General features: G+C 38.3%; 1 protein-coding gene across 1 annotated transcript in view; it reads right to left on the bottom strand.

Annotated features, from left to right (window-relative positions):
• Positions 1–7002, bottom strand: part of LOC140140655 (phospholipid phosphatase-related protein type 1-like) — a gene marked incomplete at its 3' end in the record, with an annotated part of 34921 nt that extends 27919 nt beyond the window's left edge. The window contains exon 1 of the mRNA XM_072162412.1: positions 6877–7002. The remainder of the gene's footprint in view (positions 1–6876) is intronic.
• Positions 7003–13707: the final 6705 nt, after the last annotated feature.

Genomic DNA, 13707 nt, shown 5'->3' with positions numbered 1-13707 from the left:
GAAGGGAAGCTAGGTGAGACTGAGGGGCAAGAGGAGATGATGGGAGAGGAGATATGTATCACTGGAGTGGAGGAGACATGAGGAGAGGAGCTGGAGAGGAGAGATGAAGGGAAGCTAGGTGAGGGCAAGAAGAGATGATGGGATAAAAAAAAGATATCACTGGAGTGGAGGAGAGAAGAGGAAAGGAGCTGGAGAGTAGGGAAGGGGCTTGAGAGGAGAGGAAAAGGACAGGAGCTTGTGAAGAGAAGGGAGATGAAGGGAAGGGGTGAGGGGCAAGAAGAGATGACAGAAGAGGAGAGGAGCAAGAGAGGAGAGGAGAAGGGGAGGAGAAAGTGGAGAGGATGATCATGAAAGAAACAGTCTTTTCATATCACTGGAGTAGAGGGCACATAGGATGAGAGATGAAGGGGACAGACGAGGAGCTCAAGGGGAGGAAAGATGGGAGAGGAGGGGAGGTGAGAGGAGTGGAAAGAGCAGCAGAAGAAAGCTTATGGGGAAAGGAGATGAACTGTGAGCAGAGGTGTACCGATTGACAAGTCCCCCCCCCCCCACGGTTTGAAATACTGGGACCCGGGGTAAAATGATACGAGGACTAAATTGATTGATAGTTTTATATTTAATGGCCACAATTGTTCTAATTTTGGCCAGTTTTCATTGCTGGGGTTATTGGACGCTGTATGCATATCGCAAATTGGTACTAACTGAGTGAAAAGAGAGAAATTCAAGACCTAACAATTAACATTTTAGTCGGTGCGGGACGATTTTGAAATTTTTCCCTGGCTCGGAGGTCCCAGTATGCCCATGACTGGAAAAGGTGAGAGTGAGAGGAGAGGGGCTCAAGAGGGGAAGATAGACGAAGCATGTAAGAGGAGGAGCAAGAGGAGAGATGAAGGGAGAGGGAAGGAGAGAGGAAAATAAATTGATAGGAGAGGAGAGAAAAGGAGAATGGCTGAGAGATTTTTTAAAAGGGAAAGGAGATTGGGAAGAAAGGGGAATGAGATGGATTGAAGGGAGTAAATCAGGTGAATAAGAGAGATGGAAGGTACAGAAAACAAGCATTGGGAGAAGGGATGGAGTGGAGGATTTTTCTCAAAATTCTGATTTATTTTTACAAAGTTTTGTAAAATGAAATAAAAATACTGCGTGCAAAAACAAGGTCTTTTTTAACAGTATTTAAGGGGGTACTACACCCGTACCCAATTTTGTGCCTATTTTTGCAGTTTTCTCCAAAATTATAGTGCATTGGGGACTAGTAAGATATGTATATTATAGGGGCAAGGACTGCAACTACTGCACTGGAAATTTTATTTCAGCACAGACAACAGTTGTGGAGTTACAGTCAAAAATGAGGAAAACCAATATTTGATCAATAAATCAATAACTACTTGCTTTGAGTTGCTGAATTTTCAGTACAGTAATTGTAGTCCTTGCCCCTATAATATACTTATCTAACTTGTCACCAATACCGTATTTCGTCAAATAGTCGCCCCCCCCCTCAAATAAACGCCCCCCACCACTTTTTTCAACCAAGATTTTTCAAAAATTTTGATATTTCCATGCTATCTTGTGTAGTAAGCTCCCGAGTAAGCTTACCAAGTTGCTCACATGGTCGCGAGTAGCAGCAATAAATGGCGAAAATCTGCATCCGAACCAGGAAGTGAACCAAAAGTCAGTGTCAAAAGGTCGTAGTTTGTCATTTTAGCGTGACTTTTAAGCTTACCTAATGATTTTAATGGGAATTTTCGTGCTAAAAATGACCTCTAATAAACGCCCTTGGGAAAATGTAACGCCCCCGGGGGCGTTTATTCGACGAAATAGTGTATGTTATACTTTTTTAGAAAAATGCAAAAATAGGCACAAAATTTGTCAGGGGTGTAGTACCCCCTTAAGACAAAAACTGAGACTGTTTTAATACATAACTATTGTTACCAGTATGTTATTATTTTTTGAGAAAAAAGCAAAAATAATCACAAATTCACAAGGGGTGTAGTAACTAGCAGTACCCCCTTAAAACACGTACAACACAAGTATGGTACCTGGGGGGCCACTTACATTACGTGATGGACACCATGCTCATGTATGGACTCTTGAAACGCACCCTAAACGAGTATTACTCAGCGCATGCAAAACATACCCTAAACAAGTATTTTGCCATTTTTTTAACACTAAGAAAGTAAAAATTCATGTTCAGGTTCTTGTTTAATATTTAAGTAGTTTGATGTTTCTTAATGTTTTACCCTACTACGATTTGTTCTGATAGAAGCCAAACATAGCCTATTTCACCCTTTTTTATTTAAGGCCTAAGCAAGTATTTTGCTTGGAAAAGTATACCCTTTTTCCTGATTTTTGGCGTTTTTGACACCCTAAACAGGTACAGTGCTGTACTTGCCCAATGCCCGGGCCCAATGCTTTTTTACACGAGCATGGTGTCCACCTTGAAATACAAGTGCCCCCCCGGTATTATCAGATTATCATGGATGTATATAAATACCTCCATGGTACCTGAGACCATAATACCTAAGGTATTATGGTATTATGGTCTCAGATGGTACAATGTACTATTATGTAGGCCTACGCGTTTGCATTTTAGTAAGCCCAAGTATTGATTCGTACCACATAGCGTACAGTCACAGTACATAAAACGGTAACTGGACATTTCATCCCCTCGCATTTTCATCCCCTGGACATTTCATCCCCTCGCATTTTCATCCCCTGGACATTTCATCCCCTCATGTTAAAATGCTATTGTAGCGTTCTTTGAGCGTGACAGTAAAAAGATTGCATATGAATATAATAATTGTTTAGGGTCTTTAGAAGGAAATAACATAAGGAAATTAATATTTATTTAAAATTAGTCTTATTTATCCAATGTATGCACCGTGTTCTGTATTAGTCTCCTCCGCAGCCAGTTTGGTTACGCTCCCTCCACACAAACAGTCTGCCAATGGCCACTTATAACGCCGTTTCTGATTGGCTACACGTAAGTAGCCCTAGAGCTGTACATACGGGAACTTGATTGACCTCAGTCTAGCTGGCGAGATGGCGGGTCAAACTTGCTCATGAATAATAAAGTAGCCGTCTAGCCGATCGACCAATTGAAAGCTTTGTTTGACGTCAAGCTGGATGACGTCGGCAGAAAACCGTTAGCGAATCAAAAAGGACCAGTTCGTGACCATTGGCAGACTGTTTGTGTGGAGGGAGCGGAACCAAACTGGCTGCTGTGGAGACTAGTTCTGTATGAGCTATCACCAGCTGATCACGCGTATAAAAATCGATCGATGTTGAATGGCAATAGTGCAATGAATTTACCTATTGAACAGTGCGTGTAGGCCCCCTACACGGATGATTCTAATTCAGTATTACGCCTAGTAGGCCTATTATTATTAAAAGTATTATTATTTTGTTATTTTACCGGGGTAGGCCTATCGTTATCATTTCTATTATTATTAATATTTTTATTATTATTATTTATATTATTATACTTTGTTTTTTGTTGTTGTTGATATTAGCCTGGACCATTTAAAGTCATAATGTACGATCTTTTTTCAGAATTTACCTTTATTTTTTTCAAAACCGATTTTTTGGCATATTTGTAATATTTACACATGTTCTAACTTAAATCTATGAGCAAACTGTCAAATTCGTCCTATTTGTAGTAAAATGGGACGATTTTCTGTTGGTCCGACATAAAGTCATAATTTTAGATTATGACTTTATGTCGGCCACGATCATAAACCGTAGTCTCCTACAAAACTAGCTTAGTTACGCTCCCTCCACATGTGGAGGGAGCGTAACCAAACTGGCCGCGTGAGGAGACTAACTCTGAGGCCCACTCGCTGTCCTAATCCAAACAGTGCAAGATGTTTGAGTGATAGAGGTGAAGTTTATGATGTTGTTTCTTTGCAAATTCCCAATGTTTTTCGCGTCCAAATGTATTGGGAACTTTCATAATGATTGCATATTATCATTTTAGAAGAAGAAAAAAAGAAAAATCTAAAAATTTAAAAAGATCGTACATTTCTTCTCTTTCTTCCTGTTATTTATGTATTTATTGTGTATTGTTTATGTATCTATAGGCTGTTTATTTATTTATAATTATTATAATTTATGTATTTAGTATTTATTTTGTTTGTTTATTTATTTATTATTATGTACTTAGTTGTTCATCTAACAAAATTAGTACATTTTTTATGGGAACCATGTATCTGTTATGTGGATAGTATGTTATATTATTAATAAGATAGTGATAAAAGATAATAGCATCAAAATATGTCTGCATATATGCCCTAGGGAATGATCGTGGCAATATTTTTGTATTGTCCACTTGATGAAGGTGATTAGATTTAGTGCAATGTCATGTTATACAATAGGAACAATATCCGTCAGCCGAATGGTTATAGGAAGTTGAACTCTTTCAATCAGTGGAATCTATATAGGCCTACATATAACTATATTGCCAGTTTTAGTTGCCCAATTGGGCGACGTTTGACTTCCGTCCCGCGACAAACAAAGGGCTCACGCGATTTCGCGACATTTTGGCTACTTTGAAAATCTCACCCGCAAAATCCATTAAATATTGGGCGATTTTTGAAAAGCCGACTTCAAAATTGTTAAATTGGATATTCTGTCATAGTCAATGGTCCTTCAAAGCTCTTCAAAACAAAACCTCCAAACAACCAGAGAAGATGTAATAACAACTAATTCAAATAAAAAGGAAACATTCTGTGGTCAGTGTGCATCTAAGTATGACAATGGGAAACAAATTAAAGTCGATACACGCGCAGGGAGATAACTGATATAAGGGCTTAATCCCCAGGATTATCCTTAGAATATTCCCATATCAATTCTGACAAGTGGCTTAAGACGACAAAAGTGCTAAGCGGGGGGCCAAGTTTCTCTTTTCATGTAGGTTCACTTGGGTTTATTAAAAATAACATAACTGCATGTCGTTCCATGGCTCTGGGGAGTGGGGCAGTGGCAGAAAATAGGTTAGTCTACATTACCAGTCGTTATCTTTTTTTTTTTTTTTTTGAAAATCAACTAATTTTACAAAAATGCATGATGTAAAAAAAAAAAAAAAAGAGGTTGTTTTGGGGTAAATTAAAAATATCACTAACTAAATGACATTATACATTGGCACGGAGGGGGTGGGCACAGGGGGGGGGCGATGAAAATAGAAAATAGCTTAGACTACATTACCAGTCGTTATCCACGGACCGGGAGGGTGTTCTGGGTTGATTGATTGAAAGTTGACTGAACTTACAATTTTTTATAACCCGGTCTTTAGGGGCCATGGATTGGAATCCATACAGATGCAGAGTGTAAACTGTCCAGAATCACGTAGTTCAAACTTTAAAGTTTGCGGGGAGGGGGCACTCTAATAGTAAAATGACATGCATATGCGGAAAAAAAACCCAAATCAGTTCTTTCTGCATTTTTTGAGCCATATTCTAAAACTTGGTTGCCGATCAACAGTATAGAGTGTCCCCACAAAATGGTCTTGGGAGCAAAAACTTGCTTTTTGGGTGAAAACAAGAACAAATTGGATCTTTGGAGGTGGCGAAGGGGATCTTTGGAGGAAAGCAAGAAAAATAAATGGGCAAAAACAGGAGAAAAAGAAAACATATAATGCAGATATTTATTATCAGTTGAACTGATGGAATTCCAGTATTTTGCGTATAGTACTCCTTAGTCTTTACCGTTTAGTATTAATTTAATTCTCCTACAAGTATAAGTTCTAACTATCCTTTTACTACTTTTAGAACCTTTTAATCGCACCTTATCAGTGATAAGACTCTGGTTATATTACAGATTCCCGAATGATTATATAGATGTAGATTCCATTGATTAATAGCACACCAGTCAATGATTGAAAGAATTCAACTTCCTGTAACCATTCGGCTATTGTTCCTATTGTTTAACATGACATTGCGCTAATCACCTCATCAAGTGGACAATACAAAAATATTGCCATGATCCTTCCATATGCAGACATATTTATCAATATGCAATAAACAGATAAATAGTATTAAAATGTACTAATTTTGTTAGATGAACAACTTTAAGTAAATAAATAAATAAATAAATAAATAAATAAATAAATAAATAAATAAATAAATAAATAAATAAATAAATAAATAAATAAATGAATGAACAATACATAATAAATACATAAATAACATTAACAGGAAAAAAGAGAATACACTTAACATAACAATAATATATAATCTGAGCTATCAACAACAAAAAACCCACAGTAAATAATATTAATAATAATAATGATGATAATAATATGCCTAATAATATTAACAATAATAGTACCGGTAATAATATAATGACAATAATACTCACAGTAATAACAAATAAAGATATGCTCGTATGCACTGTTCAATTTAGGTAAATTCATTGAATGTATAAACTATTATTAACTATTAGTCTATAGGCCCTGCTGCCATTCAACATTGATCGATTATTATACGTGTGATCAGCTGGTGATAGCTCATACAGAACACGGTGCATACATTGGATAAATAAGATTATTAATTTCCTTATTTTAGTTCCTTCTAAGTTCAAGATTCTAGAAAATTATTATATTCATATACATTCTTGATTCACTGTCACGCTCAAAGAACGCTACAATAGCGTTTTAACACGAGGGGATGAAATGTCCAGGGGATGAAATGTCCAGGGGATGAAGTGTCCAGTATTCCATAAAACCACCATGCACGAATGCATCATTGATTCAATGCTGAATCTGGAATGCAATGTTGATGCCGGATACAACTGATCGATGGATCCATCATTCTGACCTTATACCTTGGCTTATCGTCATTGACAATTACTTTAGTAGTACAAAATATATTCAGCTACACTTACAATTATTTATTTTCGACAGATAGTCATCTTTTCAGTGTAAAAATGCAAGAGAAAAACGACGAGTCTTGGCGATGATGTTCCTCGTTACTCGCTCCATGTATCATTGTTTACACTTTCTCCGACTCTCTGAATCACCTAGAGATGGGCAATAATCAATAGCATTTTTGAACGAAATACCGATACCACGATGAATAAAAATTCCTTTAAAAACGGAATGTGGCGCCCAATGTCCCGCCCAATGTGAACTTGGACGTGATATGGTGAATTCCATGGTGTGTAGGCCTAGATTTGGTATTATAATGATTTTTCTAGGGAAGAGTAGAAGATGATCAAATGCAAGAGAAATGTGTTTGATTGGGGAAGGTGTTCTGACAATCCAAATATAAACTTAGTCCACCTCAAATGACCTGTAACAATTTGTGATTGACATTACCACGATGAAAAAGAGGGCTAATGCCGTATGACACTAGAAGAGGACACCGAATACATATCAAGGATCAATAAATGATCAGTGGGAAGGGGGCAGCGAAGGAAAAAAGAGGGAAGAATTTTAGTGCAGCTTCAAACAAATCTATACTACTTTCATTGTGAAATTTGTACTCTGAAACATCAGCTTCTAATAATTATGCCAAAAACCAGGAGCTTCCTGCCTTGCCCCCCCCCGAAGGTCAGGTCTGATTACGCCGCCCAAGAGTTACGCCGCGCCGCCCCTGCTAACAGGGTCGGGATTGAGGACAGGCCAAAATTTGGAGGTCCCCAAACACACAGGAAGGCATGTGCACTCAAGTGGCCAAGTTTTAGATTGTAAATTTTTTTTTTACCCTATTTTGGTCCAAAACATGGTGTTTTTCGGCTTAATGGAAGATGCACACTACACAAAATTTGGGGGCCCTGGGCCCGGGCCCATCTGGCCCTCATGGTAAATCCGGCCCTGCCTGCAAATGGTACAAGAAGATATATTATTTTAGGCATATGAACAACTGGAAAGAAAAAGAGCAAGGTATACCAACTTGACGTGGGGAAAGAAGAAAAATCATGACTAGACTGACGTAGACGGTACGCAGAGGAGACAAATAACAACAAAATAAATTATGTAGACATACCGGGTAAGTAAAGTTCAATAGCCAAAAATTACCAATTCCAATGCCCACGGAAGTGTTATCCTGCAAAACCAACAGGACTAGAACAAAATGAAAATCACTGCACGTAAACAGACATGGTAAACCAAACAACCAATGTAGCGACAAAAACCAACGTAGGCACGAAAACCAATGTATAGGCACAAAAACACGTTTCGATAAAATTCCAGACCCCACAGAAGTGACAGGAAAACAATACAAAAGCAGCTAGTAAAAGTACACTGGGAGTGATGAAAATCACTTTGTACATAAGCACAGACAAAAAATAACCGACGAGCAGATAAACTTCAGGGACAGACAAGAACATATATAATCAAACGGCGAAAACTACACTTGAGTACATGTTTAACAAATTCAAGTCAAAACCGACAGGGCCGCAGAACTCAAGCTCGAGCAAAACTGTGTCTTTACTGAGTTTAGGCCCGAGTTTAGGCCACTAGTCAATTTTGATTTTCCCGTCACATAATTTCTGAAAACAAGTGAGGTAACTTTTTCATTATTCATTATTTTTCTGCCTTTCATTATATGACCAACACGCATGTAAAATGTGTTGTTATTTACCGCTCACTCACTTGAAGATGGATGTTTAGCCCAAATGAGATTCAAAAGTATATGGAGTCTGCAGGGTTGATAGCAAAATGTATGTTTTGATTTTGATTTTTCCACAAAAAATAAATGGATATTCATCATTTTTTTGGCAAATATAACCAGTTTTTATCGGTATTTTTTGGAAAATCACAATAATGAATATTTCAAGTGAGGGTCAGAAAATGAAGTGAGGGCGGGTGACGGGAAACGGGTTCACGCGCCAGGCAGCATTAAATTTTACTTCAAACATCGGTGCGCCCAAGCCTACATTACAGTCATCAATCAAGATGAGGAGGAACCAACATCCGCCCATCTCAGAAACTGGCCATGTAGAACTTGGCATTCGATTTCTCCCGGGGATTTCTCAGGTATCAACCCCGGGGAATCAACTGCAACTGGTAGTACGATCTTTGATTTTGTGTCGTTTATCTCTATTATACGCGCATTATAATTATATTCACACACAGAGGATGAGAAAGATATCTTCTAGCCCGTCTTCTAGTTTTCCTTTCAAAATCACAATTGGATTCTCCAATCCCGGTCTCCAATGTGAGATGGGCACGCCCATTTCTTTTCGGGCATAAGACTCGCGGGAAGACTCCCTCGACTAAGTATGCTAAATCTTCTTATGTGTCATGAATGCCTTTTCGCTATCTACTGAAGATAGCATGTATAGGGCTTAGGTTATATCGAAGCTTTAACATTTATAGCGTCCAATAATTACCTTCTTGCTCATCATCTCTTTCTACATAAGTCGGCTCACATTATTTCCCTCTAGGCCTATATGCCTATTTCAATCTCATTTAGGTCGCGGAAATCCATTTCTTTAAACTAAATAAGTCTTGTTCCGAATTTTTATCAGCTACCGTCAGTTTAGCTTGTTTTTTTCAAGGCAGCACTATATCTGAAGGCGCGCGCAAAACGCATTAGGCATAGGCGTTGATCGGGGGGGGGGATCCTCCACCAATATTTTCCAAGGGGGGATGGTACAATCACCTCCCCCCTCCAATGTTGACGCCTGTATGTGGGTTTCTGACCAAATTAACCTCATATTTGGCCATTTTAGCCCCAAAAGTGCCCATTTTTGGGCGCTTCGCGCGCATTTATTCCGCGTTTGCACCATTTTCACCAGCTTAGCTTCACTGGCAATATTTTGTACAATAAACAGTTTTCTGTCGCCAAAAGGTGCTGGATTCACTATACATGCTATACTTCAAGAAATCCAATATCAAAAAGAAATCTACGTCACTGATTTTAAGAAAGTCTGTTTGTATGGAATCATTTTGATTGATCATGTTTTTTCACTATCTACTGTAGATAACTTAGTAGGGATTGTACGCGGCGGAGATTAGCAATTATCATTGTATGATTTAGGAAAGACTTTTGATGCATCATGATTTTTCGATATCTACTATACTGCAGATAGCATGTAGGGCCGATGTCGAAAATATAGCATTTTTTGCGTTCAATTATTACTTTCTTGTATTCATCATCTCTACATACATATATTTAGTACATTTAAAGGCCCAATATATCGCGGAACTTCATTTATTTCGAATTCTACATACATAAGTATAAGTATGTTTATCAGCTGCCGTCATTCAGTTTAGCTTATTAATATCATTTATATAGGAACTTCCATTTATTTGTATAGGCCTACATATTAAGGGTAGACGAGGTATTGTTGGTCGAAGCAACCTAAAAATCAATTTTTATTATCTAGATCAATATATTATTGAAAATTAACACCTTGAGGTTTTGCAAAAGTTAGTTCTACAAATCGTATACTTTGCAAACTTGCTTAATTTATTATTGTTAATGAGTTATGTACGTTTTACAAAAGTGTTGTTGTTTCAGCCCTCTTTACAACGTAACTCAAGAACTGCAGCACCTGTGACATTTTAATTCTTCTACACGCTAGCTAAGAATTGAGCAATGCAATTTTGCCAAAGCTCACTACCATTCGTAAGATGCTGTGAACTACCAAATCACAACAGTTTAAAATGATTAATAACCTTTAGTCTTTTTCATAATTTCCATCAGCTGTCGTCATGCTTTATATACATGTAGCAGCATTAATGACTTATTTTCTGAAGGCGCTTGCAGAACACGATTAGAAGTCTTTTGGAATATAATTTTAATGTACTTTATTTTCGTGTTTTTCGCTATTTATCTATGTTTCTGTCACTCCGTCTGTCCGTTTCATGTTCCATCAGATCATGGAAGAAAGAGTTCTTTCTTCCATGATCAGATGGAATCACATTCTGAATACGAGGAATGTCCTCCTGATACCAATTGATTTTTTTACATTCGAGATAATGGCAAATTATTAAACTTTGATATTTAACAGTCCTCGAAGTAATTCTGTTAAATCTAATGATATACTTAAAGCGTATGTAGCTAGGATGAAAAGCCGACCATCAATTGAAGATAATACATTCCCCCCCCCCAAAAAAAAAAGACCTACATTTTTAGTGGTGTTTGGGGGAAAAATTGATATCTTCAATACGAAAGGTCAAAATTTTCATATGATCATGATGATGGACGGCTTTTCATCCCAGCTACATACACTTTAATTACATATCATTTGATTTATTCAATAATTTACTTCCGAGGACTGTTGAATTTCAAAAATATCAATTTTTAATTGCCATAAAAAGTTATAAAATGTGTACTACCGAGCCGTTCACTGAATAGTTTTATTAAGCTAAATTCTTTGGGTAGTGGTCAAATTTGGACAGATTCGAAAGATGTTTAATACTCATTTTGTTTGAGTTGCAATAATTTGGTTGGGCGTTATAATAATCGAGTTGCATCAGTTGAGCTGCACTGCAAATTCCCTGAGCTGTTGAATTTTAACACGGCGTTTTTGCATGGGATGCAAGCTGACCTGAAGGAAAAAGCCTGAAAAGTGCGTGAATCTGGGCCAAAAGCCTCCAAAACGGGCTGAAAATAATGAAAAGTGCGGGAATTAATTTGGACTTCATGAAAGCAGGAAACTTGCATCCCTGAAGCCCGGGGAGGGAACACCAAAAATAGTTGGTGGGTATGTTCTATGTTCCCCCGGAATTTTGAGGTGGTGGGTCTTTGGGAGCTAACGGCGTACCAGTAAAAAGGGGAGGGGGAAACTTTTGGAGCTGCGAACAGTCAAAATCAAGGTATTTCTTGGCTTTTTGTTTGAAAATCGCCTGAAAACCCCCCAGAAATATGAGGAATGAGCAATTTCTCTTTTAGGGACGAAATGATCAAAATAAAGGGTCTTTATAGTGAGTCTTTCGGATCTGGAGCTGCGAAATCCAAAAGGGGGGGTCTTTCCAGGGGTGCCTACCCGTATGGTCATTTGTGTTAAGTGCCCCCCCGGCCCTGAAGTTGGCAAAATCAGAAAAGTAAATGCAGTAGGCCATCTTAAATAATTAAGTTACGCAAACAAAATGGTTGGCATCATAGACCCTGGGTCTATGTTGACATTAATGGGTTGTTTTTAGCTGCGGGTAGCAGCTCTATAAGTCACCATGTCTCTCCGTCCGTTAGTCTGTTTGTCCGTTAGTCCGTTAGTAACAAACGCTAAAAAATGCTGTTACGTCAACATCGTTTGTCGCATGGCTATGGTACAGGGTGGGCCATTAAAAAGTTTACACTTTTTTGATGGCTTATTTCTCAAAAGTGCAAACACATATTGAAATAAGTTGAACATATTTGTAAACCTCTATGTCTGGACTGTCATTGCTGAAAAGGGCATTAACATACATGGTCTAATTACAAAATGGCGGCCATTTGAAGCAAGGGGGTCAAAAATCACTTTGCACACACGTAAGTCAAATGGAGCGGATGATCACGCGATATATGCATGGTGGTCGCTGGTTCACACCACAATTGATTAGGAACAAAGGAAGAAAAATAACAGTACGCATGAAAGTTCTGTCAATATTTCTCTTGTAAATTAACCATATTTAAATAAATATTTCTTTTTCAAACAGAATATGTAGCCTTCCAGTTGAACAGAATATGTAACAGTAGCTTTAAATAATCTGCGCAGTTAACGTTTGTTATTAGTCGCATTCTAGATAATGTGCATAATTTTATACCAGAGTCTTCATGATGGTTATTGCACTATAACATAAATCTTATATAGAGATATAACAAGATAAATTTATAAATAGGTGTCAGGAATGTCTCTCCTTCTCTTCGGAAATTATTTCTTCATATAGACACATGTAAACCGTAGCAGTGCTTCAATGGAAACGAGTTATTTGTCTCAAATTGCCATGAAATTAAAAATATTGCACTAGAAAAGTAAGAATACAAGTAAAATCATATTTGACTCTGATAAAAATAGTTCTGTTCTTCATTACTGCTTATCATGGTTCCATAAAGTCACGGATTTATGCATGCCACAGTGAAAATGCTTCTGTCTTTAAAGTGTTCTTATCGTCCTTCAACGTGGCCTCCTTGCTCGCGAATACAAATCATCGCACGATCGTACATATGGTGAACTGCTCTTGAAGTGACCCTGGTGCGTCGGATCCTTGTGAACGCATCTGTAATACGTCTCCTCAGCTCCCGCAAATTCCTTGGCGGAACTTCGGCATACACAGACGCCTTGACATCACCCCAAAACCAGAAGCCCAAAGGTGTCAGATCAGGACTCCTCGGAGGCCACTCCACATGATGTCCAAGGCCGACAACACGATGCGGAAACAACTCCTGCAATCTGTCTCTAACAGCGATAAGACGGTGGGCTGGCGCTCCGTCTTGAAAGAACCACGCCCTGCGGATGGCCCCGTTCGCTTGCTGTCCAAATATTTGGACCAGTTGAGGCTCTAGTTGATCATTGCTTATGTCGAGGTAAACGTTTCCATTTATGTTCTGGTCAACGAATATCGGTCCTATCACTAACTTTGCGTTTGTCATGTGGAACGTTAAAAGCAAAGTCTCTCGGAGGATTGCCTTTCGGTGCATACATCCGTACGTTTTGAGAAGAGACAGACCCGTCCATTTGAAAGTTTGCCTCGTCAACAACAACAGCGGTATCAAGAAAGCGACGTGCTCTGTTAACTAACCAGTTACAAAACTGAAGTCGCCGATTTGGATCTCCTGGTTGCAG

The sequence above is a fragment of the Amphiura filiformis genome, chromosome 19 (assembly GCF_039555335.1).
Source record: "Amphiura filiformis chromosome 19, Afil_fr2py, whole genome shotgun sequence".
NCBI classification, from domain to species: domain Eukaryota; kingdom Metazoa; phylum Echinodermata; class Ophiuroidea; order Amphilepidida; family Amphiuridae; genus Amphiura; species Amphiura filiformis.
The sequence above is the reverse complement of the archived record's forward strand: the minus strand, read 5'-3'. Positions and strand labels throughout refer to the sequence as shown.